The sequence below is a fragment of the Acinonyx jubatus genome, chromosome E1 (assembly GCF_027475565.1).
Source record: "Acinonyx jubatus isolate Ajub_Pintada_27869175 chromosome E1, VMU_Ajub_asm_v1.0, whole genome shotgun sequence".
In the NCBI taxonomy this organism is placed as follows: domain Eukaryota; kingdom Metazoa; phylum Chordata; class Mammalia; order Carnivora; family Felidae; genus Acinonyx; species Acinonyx jubatus.
Genome location: NC_069397.1, coordinates 4,301,555 through 4,315,109, shown reverse-complemented (window position 1 = coordinate 4,315,109; position 13,555 = coordinate 4,301,555). Strand labels below are relative to the sequence as shown.

At 53.3% G+C, this 13,555-nt stretch overlaps 1 protein-coding gene across 4 annotated transcripts in view; it reads left to right on the top strand.

Annotated features, from left to right (window-relative positions):
- The window catches only part of GAS7 (growth arrest specific 7), a 216,248-nt gene that overhangs the window by 71,092 nt on the left and 131,601 nt on the right, over positions 1–13,555 (top strand). Inside the window, exon 1 of one of the 4 annotated variants that reach the window (XM_053212504.1) lies at positions 1,583–4,556. The exons of the other annotated variants lie outside the window; for them this stretch is intronic. The gene's annotated coding sequence lies outside the window, so the exon portion shown is untranslated. Of the gene's footprint in view, positions 1–1,582; positions 4,557–13,555 lie in introns of those variants that run through there. 4 annotated transcript variants of the gene reach the window in all.

Here is a 13,555-nt window from a genome sequence, read left to right as displayed (position 1 = left end):
ATGTGAGGTGCCCATGGCAGCCAAGAGAAGTCATTCTCTTGGTTTCCAGAAGGAAGAAACGTTGAATGCTACTGATTGGCCAAGGACTTGAGAAGAATCCAAGGTCAGCAGCATGGAGGTCATGGGTGACCTTGGGAGAGCCGGCTCAGTGGAGGGAGTAGCAGAACATTGGGGCTAAGAAAGTAGAGGTCATGACCACAGGTACCTCTTTAGGGAAAATATTTGCTGTGACCAGAAGCAAAGGAATGGGCGGGACCCGGAGGAGTGGGGATCAAGGGATATTTTTGTCTTTCTTTTTAAAGCTATGTGTTATGTGCTGATAGGTAGAAGGCAGGTAGTTTGCCTTTGACAGGAGGAGGGCCTTTTAGTCGCCATAATGGCGGGGTGGGGGGGAGGGACGACTGCACATGTGAGCCCTGATGGAGTTTGGGCCAAGGGTTGATGAGCAGTTACTGTCCAACTGCTCCTGTCTTTCTCAGTGAAGCGAGAGGCAAGACCGTTATCTGAGACAATAGGTAGTTGTCCCAATGGTGGAAAACAGTCCACAGGGGTAACTACAAGAGGACTGCACATGGCCGCATGGCTCGGATTGTGCTTCTCAAACTTGAACATGCAAATGGATCACCCAGGGATTTGTTACGATGCAGAGTCTGGTTTTTTTTTTTTTAATTAGAAAAAAATTTTTTAATGTTTATTTTATTTTTGAGAGAGAGAGAGATAGAGAGAGAGAGAGACAGAGTGCAAGGGGAGGGGCAGAGACACACACACACACACACACACACACACACACACACACACACACACAGAATCTGAAGCAGGCTCCAGGCTCCAAGCTGTCGGGACAGAGCCTGACACAGGGCTCGAACTCACAAACAGTGAGATCATGACCTGAGCTGAAGTTGGAGGCTCAACCGACCGAGCCACCCAGGCGCCCCAGATTCTGGTTTCTGATGACGCTCCTAGGGCATGTTGACGACGCTGTCCTTGGGTCCCACTTTGAGTGAATGAGACTCCACAGCGCTTGTGCAATGAGAAGCTTAAGAAGACATGTGGTTCCCTGATGTGTCCCAGAGATGCCTAAGTCATTTGCCCATTGAACTTACACTTCAGGCAGAATTGAGCAAGAATTGAGTCCCTATTCGAGATTTGCTGCCATCCATCGAAAGGCAGGTTCTTTTCAGCCTACATGTCCATCAACCGACGTTGGATAAAGAATACATGGTGTATGTACATATAATGGAATACTACTCAGCGATCAGAAAGAATGAAATCTTGTCATCTGCAATGACGTGGATGGAACTAGAATGTATCATGCTAAGCGAAATAAGTCAGTCAGAGAAAGACAAATATCATATGATTTCACTCATATATGGAATTTAACGTACACAGCAGATGAATGTAAGGGAAAATAATATAAAAACAGAGAGGGAGACAGACCATAAGAGACACTTAAATACAGAGAACAAACTGAGGATTAATGGAGGGGTGTTGGGTGCGGGGGGGATGGGCTAAATGGGTAAGGGGCATTAAGGAGGGCGCTTGTGGGGATGAGCACTTGGGTGTTATACGTTAAGTGACGAATCACTAAAATTCTAATCCTGAAGTCATTATTATACTATATGTTAACTAACTTGGATGTAAATTAAAAAAAACAACAATAAATAAAAAATAAAAAGACACCTCACTGTAGGTATAAAAAATAAATAAATAAATAAAAGGTTCTCCTCAATGTCAGACCTATCTGGGGGATCTTTTAAAAAAAGAACAGGGCCTGAGTATTTCGATTTTGATTGGGATTCTGAATTAAGGGATGTAGGGTAGATTCCCAGGGTTCCATGTTTTTCAGAAACTCCCCTGGTGATTCTAATGTTTATCCAGGCTTGAGAAACACTGATCTAAAATACCAGGTCAAGGGGATGATCGTGGGAGTAAGTGGCCAAGGTGGGGTGGAGGTGGGGAGGCCCCTAGGAGGTGCGGGCTCCTGTCTGAATAAACAACTTGAGTCACCCCAAGTCAGCATGCCGAGGCTGTTGTGGCTGTCTGATTTTACATAGTCCTTTGAAAGACATGCATGTCAGCCAGCAGGAGCAGTGTGCCCATCAGTCTCCCCTTCTGGAATCTTCATAGCATCCTGGGATGGCTCCTTGGGGCATCTGGTCTCCCTTACAGGGTTCGTGGGTTGGGGGACCCATTCGGGCCTGAGGAGGGAGTTGCTCAGATGGTTCTGCCAGTCCTTACTGGTCCTAGCCCTTTAGACAGTTTCAGAGAAGATTCTCCAACAGAGGGGCCCCTTGAGTCCTGCAGCCCGGTCATGAGCGAGGCTGGTTGCAAGGCTGAGAGCCCAAAATGTGATGAGGATGAATTGTCCCATCCAGTTGCCCAAAGCGATGACAAGAATCACAGTAGAAGCCAGGGCCCAAAGCATCTCTTCATATGGCGAGGAACTAATGCCTCCACAGCCAGCAAAGGGCCTGAGGTCTTCCAGCAGCTGTGCGATCAGATTTGCAAGTGGATCCTGTTCCAGTTGAGATGATCATGGGATCACAGGCACCTTGATCACGGCCGCGTGAGAAACCCCACTTGAGGCTCAGGGTCTGGGCAAACTGGACCCAGGTCTCTGATCTGCAGAAACCGAGGCGCTAAATGTTTGTTGTTTGAAGCCATTAAGTTTTGGACTAATTTGTTTTGCGACGCTGTATAACACACAGAAGGGGCCAAGGCCGCATCGCCAGAAGGTTCCGTCTCTTTGCTTTCCTGTCTGCTGCTTCATTTTCTGCCTTAGTGACCTCTTCAGAAGGATTCTGCACTCTTGGTGATCCTTAAAAAAATAATAATAAATTAATTTAAAAAGTAAGAAGAAGAAAGAGATCAGTGAGTGGGTAGCTTTCAAATGGAACCCGGGGTGGCCTGGTTGGGTGGCCGAGACAGCCCCATCCCAAAATGGTCACTGGCAGGATGTAGAAGTGAGGGGATCCTTGACGTGGGCCTGGGTGGGATTTGAGAAAACCGCCCCAGCTCTGGGCAGACGGGGAATCCAGATGGTCCGTGTCGTGGAAGTCAGTGGAAAAGCCTCGAGGCCTGAAGGCCAAGGCTTTGGGGAGACCAGAGGCAGCGAGAGCTGCAAAGAAACCGATGGGGCGGGGTGTTCCCAGTTTTACCTGCGTGTGAGAGCATTCGCGTCCACATCCGAGCGGAGACCGTACCGAGGGATCGCGCTGGCGAGGACATCAAACAGGCGCGGGGACACCATCCTTTTGTGTAGGCTGGCGGCAAGATTTTGATCACGCGTGCTAATAGGAGGCAGGGTGGCGGGCTGGGCTAGGCAGACAATGAAATTAACCCTCGAAAAAGCCAAGGCTGCGAGGAGCCCCATAAATCACCGCGATTCAACTGTCTGTCAAACCTGAGTAATTCCTCCTGCAAGTCTTTTTTCCACCAGCAGTTTCCGGTTCCTCCTCCTGAGGCTTTAGGACTCCCCATCGAGGAGGCAAATAAATGGATCTCCGCCTCCCGCTTTCTTCTCTCTCTTTGCCTTCTTGGTCTCCTGTGTAGGCACTCAGGAGCTGGCCTCATGAGTTAAGAGCATTCCTCATGCCCAGCAGGAGAGAAGAGAAAACTCCTGGCCCTTCTCTGTCCCTGTCGTATGCTTCTCGGTGGGGGAAGTGGAGGTGGGCGGTCTCCAGTGAGTTTGGGGAGGAAGTGAGCTGATCGTGCTCTGGGGTTTGGGGTACGTTAGATTTACGAGAGTCCAGCGCTGGGGAGGAGGGCCGGGCAGAGGGCCCTGTGTGCCCTGGCATGCTTAGCTGGTGCGCCCAGGGTGGCCAGTTTTGCGGGAGTCACGGAGGCACAGCTCTCTTCCCGATGCAGTGTTGTGTGCACGGGCACGTTTCCACTTTTGTACGGGGCTCCGCCCGGGTGGGATCACTCTCTCCCATCTCACCGGGCAGGCGGAGTGTTAGAGGATTCAGCTTGTGCGTGGCCATCCCACTTGGCCGCTTCCACAAGAATCCCGGCGGTGGGGGTGGGGGGAATACGACGGAGGAGCAGGTCCGGAAGCGTCTCTTCCTCCGTGCCAGGCATAGGAAGTGATCTGCCACACCCACCCCAGGGCCTTGGAACATGCCTCTCGGATCACTTGACCCCGTGACCGTGTTTAAACTTTTCAGGCCGGACGGACGTACAGAGTCTCTGTCTGCTTGGCAGAGAAGCCAGCGTCGACGGCAGAGACCTCGCAGGGCCACACGGAACGAGTTCCTTCGTGGGGATGAGCGCATCCTGACTCTGTGGCCGGCTGGTCGGGCGGGCGCTGTTTGAAAACAGAGGTGCGGTGGAGGGAGGGCTGGACGGCGCATCCCCGGCTCCCGCTGGGTTTCCCATGACTCCCCGAGGTGCTGGACGAGCTTCGGAGACTTGTTTCGCAAGCGCCAGGAGACGTGCGGAGGAGGTCGTGGGAGCACTGTGTGGACAGGTGCACGTCCCGGACCCAGCGCTCGCCTTCACGCCCGTGGCCACAGCTCGGGCCCTCAGCATTTTTGGTCATTTATATTCAGGAGGTGGTGAGTTGCTGGTACGGTGGCTGGCGGGGGAGGGGGACGAGTCTGTGTGACCCCGGTGCCTCCTCGAATGCCACCGTGTTCTCTTCCCCCCTCGGACCTTGGGGTGAGAAGGCCTGGCCCACCTTAGAAGACTTCCTTTCTGCTTGGTGCCTGGGTCACCTGATGGCCCTGCCCTCCTCTTGGGTCCATTCTTTGCAGGGAGGGCTGTCCTACCTGTGGGGGGTGGGTGGGGAGTTGTGGTTTTAGTGTCTGCCTCCCTGGCCAGCCTAGTCCTGGGGTGGGGGGAGGGTGCGGGTGGGGGGGTCCCTGCGCGTCCCTCTCCTCCAAAAGAGTCTTCTAGCAGCTGTTTTGCCCAGTCACCCAGTGGAGCCCCCCAGGGAGGAGAAGGGGGCAGCGTGAGGTGAATGGGAGCGTCCTGACGGGAGACGGGGACTCCCTAGGGTCTCGCTGGTGGCAGGAAGTGGGTCCAGTGCACGTTTGTATCCGCCTTCCTCCCTGCCCCGAGCGAGGGCTGGAGTTGCTAAGTGCGGGCCTGCTGTGTCCGCCTGCAGATCTGGCCCAAGGCACGGAGCCCGAATGCGTTTTTACAGTGCTGAGGTCATGGGTTTGCAAAAACTTGGAAAGCAGAGCAGCCTGGACCACGGAGCTCGCGGAGCCCACGGCCTGGCGTTTGCACGTGTGCCCTGGACAGCCTTGAACCAGTTTCACCTGACTTACACGCCCGGCGGGTTCTGGGTATCCCAGGGAGCACAGCCTGTGGGGGATCAGGACCCGGCAGAGCCTGGGGTGTCTGAGCACCTGTGCTCTGCCCTCTCCCTCCGGTTCCGGGAAGGAAGGATTTATGGAGCACCTCGTGGGCACGATGCAGAGAGGACAGTGGTGGCCGCTTTGGCTTGAGGGCCAGTGGGGGAGGCCAGCTGTAAGCAGGCATCTGCAGGAAATGTGTGCAAGGCATCACAGAGGCTCAGAATAGGGGGACGAGCAGGACGGGGGGGCACCTGGGTTGCCTCGAGTCGCTTGAGTGTCTGACTCTTCGTCTTGGCTCAGGTCGTGATCTCAGTCTGTGAGTTCGAGCCCCACATTGGGCTCTGAGCTGACAGTGCAGAGTCTCCTTGAGATTTTCTCTCTCCCTTTCTCTCTCTCTCTCTCTGCCTCTTCCTCACTCTCTCTCTTTGGAACAGAGGTTCCAAAGGGATGCTCGGGAATCAAATCCGAGAACTTGCTTCCGTACTGTTTGTTTTGTTTTGATTTAGAAGATGTTTGGTCTGGCCCGGCCGAGGGATGGGCAGAGAGGTAAGATGATGAGGGAAGGAAGTTGTTTCTTCTGATAGGACCCGTTCTATTGCCGGGGTTAAAAACCAGCTCAGCGCTGCTGAAGCAAAGCAGGGAACGTTGGGACTCCCCTGTCCCTCTCCATTAGCTCCGAAGGTGTCAGGGTATGTGGTTTCTCACTGCACCTGCATTGCTGTTCCCACCCCTTAGGCCGACCTCATGTTGAGGACTCCGGCAGGGGTGCCTGGGGGGCTCAGTCGGTTAAGCGTCCGACTCTTAGTTTCGTTTCAGGTCATGATCTCACGGTTTCATGAGTTCGAGCCCTGCATCGGGCTCTGCACTGACAGCATGGAATCGTGGAATCTGCTTGGGAGTCTCTGTCTCCCTCTCTCTTTGCTCCTCCCCTACTCACTCTCTCTCTGTCTCTCTCAAAATAAGTAAATAAGCTAAAGAAAAAAAGAAAAGACTCCCCTGAGAATGGAGAGGTGTGGCTCCCCTTGGGAAAACAGTGGGGTGCCAGCACCCTAACAAGGAGACTGGGGGATGGGCAGGCAGGATCAACACGCGTTCACCACTGGTTCCCGAGAACGTGAAAGAGCCAGGAAGGATTTGTGGCTTTTGTTTTGCGTGCCAGAGGTGGTTTTGAGTAGGTGGATGCCGTCCTGGCAAACGGAAGAGGGGCGACGTGGGGGGAGAAAGTTTGGAGAGATCTTAGCAGTTGACTAGATAGGACCTGGGAAGTCCCTTCCTTACCCTCCTCCCAGATGTGATGCTTTCTTTATTTTTACTTCCTCTGCTCCCCAGCCGGTCACTGACACCTGGGTGGTGGGAACCCAGCTGGGTGTGGGTACCGAAGGGATTGTTTCTCAAGGACTTGGTTCCCACCGAGGGTTAAAATAAACAAGCCGTACGAAACTCATGGTCTCTAAAGGCCACGTTGGAGGTGATTGAGTATGGGGAGTTGGATATGAAATGGAAACATTGAAGAGGGCTGATTTGGGGTTGGGCTTCTGGGGGCTGGGAATACATACATACATGATATATGCATATATTTATATAGATGGGAGGGAGTGGTTTGGGAATGGAATTTGGTTTTGGACATGTTGCATTTGAGATGTCAGTGGCCTGTGTCTTTGAGGAAGAGTGTGGTTGATCCCATGAGTGGGCCTGTGGAGGGACTGGGGAGTGATCCAGAGAGAGGGGGGCAGGCACAGAATCCGAAGGAGGCTCCAGGCTCCTGGCTGTCAGCACAGAGCCCCGTGCGGGGGCTCGAACTGATGAACCGCAAGATCATGACCTGAGCCGAAGTCGGATGCTTAACCGACGGAGCCCCCCCAGGCGCCCCTACAGTGAGCATTTGCCCAAGTCAGCCTGCCAACACCTGCGTGTCACAATGCCCCTTGGGATAAAAGTGACTCCCTGGTCAAATAACGTTGAACCTTGAACAAACGAATATTCGTTCGTTCTTTCATCACCTTTTTATTGAGCACCTGTTACACGTTAGGTTGGAGGTGCCCGGTGTTTCTAACAAAAGCCTCTGTTTTCACCGCTTAGGTTCTCTTGGGGAAAGCAGACGATAAAATAACTAGATGATGTGCTTTCGGGCTCGTGAGGTACTGTTTTCCCGTCGCAGAGCAGAGGGCAGTGGGAGGTGATGTTTTAGATGGTGTTGACAGGAAGGCTCTGTGGTCCCTGATATTTAAACAGACCCGAGTAAAATGAAGACGCAAGGAAAGAGTGTTGCAGGGGGAGGAAAAGTCCACGCACATGGGCCGAGAGGCGGACATACGCTTGACCCCTCCGTTGTGTCTGGAATAGAGGGAGGGAGAGACGGGGAGATCATTCAGGCCGCTGTGGACACGGGCTTTTTACTCTGTGGAAGATGGGGATCCACTGTGGAGATTGGAAGCAGGACGTGATTTTTTTTTTTTAATTTTTAATGTTTGTTTATTTTTGAGCGAGAGAGACAGAGTTCAAGCAGGGGAGGGGCAGAGAGAGAGAGAGAGAGAGAGACAGAATCCGAAGCAGGCTCCAGGCTCCGAGCTGTCTGCACAGAGCCTGATGCGGGGCTGGAACTCACGGATGGTGAGATCATGACCTGAGCTGAAGTCGGATGCTCAACCGACTGAGCCACCCAGGTGCCCCTCTCGGGATTGCTTCTTAAGGATTTAGTTGACAACCAAGGGTTAAAATTAACAGTCCTATGAAACCCACGGTCTTTAAAGACTTTTTTTTTTTTTTTTTAAATCTGTTCTCTTCCCGCAAACCCACGGGAGCGCTTTCTTTTGGCGTTGAGGCAGAAACGGTCGTACTTTCCCTGAGCCCGCTGGCTTCTTTTAAGGACCGAGGACCGTTCAGCCAAACGCATTGCCCTCCTTGCACTGGCTGCAAAGCTCAGTGCCAGATCTGGGGCCCACCTCGTGTGCCGGAAGATTGCATCACAGGTGTCCCTGACTTCTCCCAAACTTCATCATAGTTTCTTTTTCTTTTTTTTAAAGATTTATCTTTCTTTAAAAAAATAGTTTTCCTTTTATCGAAGTACGGTTGGCACACGATGTTCCACGAGTTACGGCGAACAGCAGAGCGATCTGTCAGTGCTGTTAGAACACCACTGACTACATTCCCCACGCAGTGGCTTTCGTCCCCGGGACTTACTCATTTCATAACTGGAAGCCGGGACCTCCGCCCCCTCCCCTTCCCCTTACTTTCTCTGCCCTGTGTTCACTTCATTTGCGCTCTAGGTGTCTGGTCCAGGAAGAGGGAGCGTGGGGACGTGGATTCTCTTTCTCCAGTCCTGATGGTGACAGGGAAGCCTCATTTTGTGCTGCCTCCGTCCTGCCACCCTTTTTCCCTGCTCCAGTGTGGGGCCGGCTAGACTTGACTTTTCCTCCTGTGGGTTCGGTGCCCCCGTCCCTCTCAACGCGGGAAGCAGCCACTGCACGGGTCGGACGGCAGCTTGCCTCGCGTCATTAGGGATGATTTACTTCTCTGGCGGAGACCCCGGCCTGTGAGTCCACACGGACCGCACGCTGAACTTGTGGAACAGCGTTTTGCAGTGCGCATTGCTGGAGCCGCCCTCTGGCTGGGCCCGCACAGGTGCTGGTGACGCAGCCAGGGGCCAAGGCACTTTGTGCAGCGGGGAGGTGCTTGGGCTGCCCCTTCCTGAACCCCTCATCGCCGCTCAGAGTCCTGCAAGGTTCGAACCAGGAGAGATGTTTGCCAGCAGCCGGGCCGCCTGGGGTCCTCATACTCCCCTTCCCTGCCTCGGGCAACTGTCCCCCCAGTGCTCCAGGCACTGTCTGTGGCCACACGGGCTCCCTAGTTTATTCTCTCCCTCCCTCCCTCCCTTCCCCTCTCCTCCCTCTCCCCTCCCGCATCTTTTCTGAAGCACCACACGTGTTTTACCCCCTTTTGTGTACCGGAACCATCCCCGATGAGATCGTACCTTCCCAGCTCTGCTGCTGGGGGGCTTCAGGGTTTCACCCTCCCTCCTCTTCCTGAACCCACGCCCCTCCCCCCCCGCCCAGGCTGATGCCATTTTTACTTTTCAGTAACTTTCTTTGTGGAGGATTCTCAAGATCCCGTGGGTTTGAGCACCCGAAGGGCCCTGGAACCTAGCTCGGATTCCATTTCTCTGCAGCCAGAGGGCCGCGGGGTGAGATCTCCCTGCAGAGACCCCCTCATGGCCAGCCTGAGCCCTTGAGGCATGTGGAGTCTGTCTTCTTTACAATGGTGAAGGCTTCCCAAATGTTTGAGGAAGCTGTTCAGAAAGCCCTCTCCATTCATTCATTCATTCATTCACTCCACATGAGTCAGAGAAGCTTTATTGATTTTCTTTGGTATGTTTGCAAGGTGTGTCTGCTGGGACCTGTGGGTAGTGTAGACACCCAGTGTGGACACTTGGCCCTCTGCGTCCCAGGGGCTTACAAGTTCGTGTCCCGGCTGGGACAGACACGGGCCACGTTCCAGCACACCGAGGCGGTGGTGGTGATGGGTGCCCCTCCGAACGCATCCTGGTCCGGCACCCGGTCACTGCCCCCATGCCCCGGGAGAGGGCTTCCTGCTTAGCAGAGACTGGGGTAGTTTGGGTGCACAGCCCTCTTGGGGACGCCAGGCTGAGCTCGCTCGGAACCCTGGGCAGGTGGCATATCTCCGTCCCCTGGAGTCTCCTTCTCTGATGGGTTTTCCCTTTTGGGTTTTCCCCATGCACACCCGAGCCTTGGGATCAACTCTCAAGAAACTAAGTGGGAACTCAGTGGGAACACAGGTTTCCCATCTGCTTAGAGGAAAAAAAAAGGTAATGTTTTGCGTAACCGCTGGGATTTATGGGCCCTTAGCTGGTACCTGCTGAAGCCCCGCGGAGGTCCTCTGTGGAACTCATCTGGGAGCTTGGAAGCCACGTCTGGTGGTCCAGTGTGTTCTCGTGGATCTTCCTCTCGCTGGGGTCTCTCTGGCATCTGTGCTCTGTCCCTTACTGCCCTGTCAACCTTTGTCCTCTGACGGTGACTTGGCTAGCTCTGATGTGTTATTCCCAGGAACGAGTGGTCACGCAGTGTCCCAGAAGTCTCCTTTTTGCCCTCTCTACGGTTCTGTGTGACGGAGCCTGAGTCCAGCCTGGGGTGATGCCCGGTCCACACAGCAGGATCTCTCAGGATTGTTTTCATCCACACTCCACCCTTCAGGATGTATTCACAAGCTTTGGTGTGAAGTCAGAACACTTAACCTGCCAGCGATTTGTGTGGGTTCCAACAGCCTCTGCAACCCACGTGCATCCCTTTTCCTGTCACCTTTAATTCCCTGTCCTCCGCTTTTGCTCAGACTCGGTCACCATCCACTCTGACTGTGTCCAGAGCCCGGGACGAGCCCAGGTTCCTCACGATGGTTTCATAGCAGGGGCCGCTCCGGGTAGCGTAAATTTTGTGCCAAGGCGGAAGAGACAGGATCGTTGCTCTCCTAGCCTTGCGGGGACCCTTGGAGACCCTGCCTCCCTCCCAGCTAGTGTCGGTGCCAGAGTGCACACATTCCAGGCTGATTAGCTAATGACTTTGGACCGGGCTAGTGTGATGCCAAAAGTGTGATTCACTCAGTTGCAGGTAGGGACAACGGTGAGCATGCTCCGTTGCCATGGGGACGTGAACACCGATTCATCTCCAAGCAGAAAGAATTCACTGCCACTCCTCTGGGATGTGGACGTCTCCCACACCGCTCCCCCGGGCACTCTGCTCTCCCTCGGGCTGCCGTGCACCCCTTCCCCCTGCCCCCCACCCCCCGTGTCCCCCATCCGTGGTCGCTCCCTCCTGGTGGGCGCCCTGGTCCCCCGGGTGCAGCGGACACCCCTCGCTGCTCTGTGGGTTCAGCCACCATCTAGCCACGCCTCCGATGCCTCGTCTGAAGCCCCAGTGACCGGGTTGTACTCGACCTAATGCTTTCTTGAGGTGCGGCCCTGTGACGAGGTGACAAGGGCGAGGCTTTAAAGTTGGACAGATGTGGCTCAGGTTTCTGTCGTCATTCATGAGCTCCGTAGCCTTGGGAAAATGTTTTTCTTCCTCCTCAGTGTCCTCGTCGGGAAATTGGGGCAGTCCCTACCTTACCGGGCTGCAGGAGGAGGAGACGGAAGCGTGTCAGAGCGCTTGGCACATCGCTCCGCGTTCGCTTTCGTTCTGTCTCTTCTGTGTCTCAACAGCCCAGGGGGCTCCGGGGATCGGCGTTGGGACATGCTGGGAGGCCAGCACAACCAGGGACGGTTGTCCGGAATGCAGAACTCCGGGCCGCGCGCCCCGTCTGCCTTGCGCTGCTTGGGTGTTCTTGGGTCGCAGACTCCGGAAACGGATTCTGGCTGACATAAAAAGCAAAGCAGAAGCCATGGGAGAGATGCTGTGGCTTGCAGAGGGGGCAGGGGGCTGGGGGAGCCTGAACACCCGACAGACACTGAGGTGCTCGCTTGTTGGAGGCCCTGCAGGAAGGGGTGGCGGGGATGGTGTCAGAGCAGAAGTTAGCGTGGTCGGGTGTGCTTGGTGGTGACGGATGAAGCCCACCCATCTCTCAGGGGGTCGGCCCAGAGCCTGGCGGTGAGCGTGGGCCACACGCACCTGTGTCCCCTGAAAGACCCCTTCGGATTTGGAGCAGACGAGCTGGTCCCGGGATTCCCAGTCTTGCAGAAAAAGCGCCCGGTGCATCGGGGGGTGGGGAGAGAACTCCCTACATGGAGCGGGGCGCTGTCCAGATGGGTCGTGACCTCCCTGGACCCCGTGGTTTCTTGTTCCTTTTGTTTTTTTAGTGTTTGTTTATTTTTGAGAGAGAGGGGGAGAGGGAGAGAGAGAATCCCAAACAGGCTCCGTACTGTCAGCACAGAGCTGACAGTCGTGAGATCACGACCTGAGCCCAAGTCAAGAGTCGGACACTTAACCGACGGAGCCCCCCCGGGCACCCCCGGACCCTGTGGTTTCTAATAGGACTTCTCTGATGACAGGGAGGAAATACGAATGAGCGTTACTGGGCTTTGTAGCCCTTATTCTCCCCCTGAAACCTGCTCACTGGTATGTGTAGTCAATAACCAAAGTTTCCTCAGATTCAGTCAATTTTGCATGAAATTTGTCCACAGAAAATTACGGAGATTCTAACAAACGCGTAGTAGTTTTAAAATCAGCTTTACTGAGCGGTAATTTGTGGCCAAGAAGAATTTACCCATGTTACCTGTACAGGTCAGTGACTTGACAAATGTAAACAGTATGTGACTGCCAAAGCACAGGGCATCTTTCCAGAATGTTCTCTCTTGTCCATGTGCAGGCCGTTTCTCTCCTGTCCTCCCTCATCTCCTCGGGTCACTCTGGAATCTGGCTTCTTTTGTGCAGGGTAATAGCTGAGATATACCCATATTTTTGTATCAGTGGTTCGCGCCTTGGGATTTCCTAGTAGAATTTCATTCACTGGATATACTGTAATTTGCTTCATTTGTCAATTGATGGGCATTTGGGTTGTTCCCAGCGTTGAGCTGTAATGATTAATTCCGCTGTGAACGTTTGTGTTCTAGCCTCTTGGACGTGCTTTCCTCTCTCTTGCGTGAATACTTAGGCGCGAAGGTGCCAGCTCATATGGTGAGTGATGTGTGACTTTATGAGAAATGGCAAAACTATTACTTCCGTGAATTGTGCTTTTTAGGTCTTATAGAAAACTTTTCTTACGCTGAGGTCCTAAAGTAGTCTAAAACTCCTCTAAAAGTTTTATTTTTTAAAAATTAAAAAAATTTTAAAAATTCTTTGTTTTTGAGAGAGAGAGACAGAGAGAGAGGGAGACAGACAGACAGAATGCAAGTGGGAGAGGAACAGAATGAGAGGGAGACACAGAATCAGAAGCAGGCTCCAAGCTCGAAGCTGTCAGCACAGAGCCTGACACGGGGCTCAAACCCACAAGCTGTGAGATCATGACCTGAGCTGAAGTCGGAGGCTTAACTGACTGAGTCACCCAGGTACCCCTATTGTAATTTTTTGATAGTTACAATTTATCAGAAAATTTCCTTTGTGGTCCTAGTTTGTGAGGAGTTTTAATGGTCAGATGCTTTTTCTGCATCTAAATTATTTTTTTCTTATATAATCTTTTAATGTGGTGTGTTTAATGATTTTTTTTTTTATGTTTTAATATCCCTCTCTTCCTGAGATTAAATAATGTTTGTTTAGGATTTTTACAGTTATGCCCTGTGAGGTTAGGAGGTAGGCTTTTAAGTCTTTCAT